Source organism: Antrostomus carolinensis, unplaced genomic scaffold, assembly GCF_000700745.2.
Source record: "Antrostomus carolinensis isolate BGI_N321 unplaced genomic scaffold, ASM70074v2 scaffold128, whole genome shotgun sequence".
Taxonomy (NCBI): domain Eukaryota; kingdom Metazoa; phylum Chordata; class Aves; order Caprimulgiformes; family Caprimulgidae; genus Antrostomus; species Antrostomus carolinensis.
Window position 1 is genome coordinate 48,354 of NW_010334737.1, and position 1,483 is coordinate 49,836.

Below are 1,483 nucleotides of genomic sequence, written 5' to 3' on the forward strand. Positions count from 1 at the left end.
CCAAAAAAACACCCCACACCCCCCCAAACCCAACACACAGACCCAATCTTTTGGCTTTTACTACTATAAACACATTGATTAAGAACACAACCTTTTTAGGAGTTGTTTTGTTGTTGTTGCTGTTTTCCTGCAGTAATCCTACCAGTATTACATTTAGGGTGGACACAGTGATAACAGTGTAAATTTTTTCCCTTTCTCTGTGTAAACTGAGAACCTACATTTTACTGACTCGACATTAAAGTCACCACCACTCCGGGAAGCTTTACCGGTACCACTTGTGCTGGTGTACAGCCGCTATCCTTGACGTTTTGCCAGGATATCTACAAATATGGTGATTTGGCCGGTGCAGCAAATCCTCTCAGCCAGGGCCTGGAGTGACAAATGACACGTTAGGCAGAAGGTTTGCACAGCACCTCAGAGGGGCCCCATCCCTACCAGCACACTGCTACCAGGGCTTCTTTACACTTTACAAACCGACACCCCTAAAGAGATCACAGGGACACAGATCACAGGGAGCTCAGGCTCCCACTAAGCCCTGGGACTCGGTACTACTGTCGTTACCATCACTCACGTTTTTACGTAGCTTTGTCTTCTCCTCATTATCAGAAACACAAAGGCTGTAGAGATCAACACAGACTGTGTTGTGCCCATTTTAGGAACAAGACACCCAATTCTGTTGTATTTGTGAAGCCCAAACACCATCCTGCTCACTTGTACAACAACAAACCCGGTCAGGAAAACGACATGTCGCTTGCAATTTTTAGAACAGAGGACTTTTTTTAAAAAAAGCTGGATGCAGCAACATTTTTTCCTATACCAGCACATTCTCGCTGGTTTAGTTGTCAGGCTAATTGTGATCTTGGGATGTGTCCTTTCCCTGCCTTGCTTGGAAAACCATACAACAGGCTCCTGGACACCAGCAAGGAAAGCTGTAGGTAGCACACAAGCAGGTGCAGAGCAATTGTCAGGCGTGCACTGTGTAAAAGGGAAGAGACAAGGAAAAGACTGCAGAGCTGGATGAGTTCAGCGAGTGATTTCTGTCCTTACAGCTGCACCTGAGCTTTTGCAAAGGGAGAGCAGGAGCACCACCAGTCCCAGGGAAGGAATGGAAAGCTATCTGCTGATTTCGAAGAGCCATGCCCAGGAGCTGCAGGGAGGCACCAGATGGCTGAACAAGACCTTGAGCTCAGCTCCCGGAACACAGCACGCTGCTCTGTGCAGTGTGTGAATAATCACAGCGCCTTGAATTCGCATTGCGATTCAGTAAAACATTCTGTGAAGGTGCTGACCAACGGGGACATACGTTTATTTTGAAGGAGAAAGTAAAAGTTTTTGAAAACTAAACTTTCACTGAGTACTTATAAAGAACGATTATTTTAAAGCTGTGTAAAACACATAGTGACAGCTCCTGCATAAAGCACAGATCAGAGAATTTATGCTAAAAAAAAAAAAAAAGTCTCATTTAATTTCCATTGGGATTTAG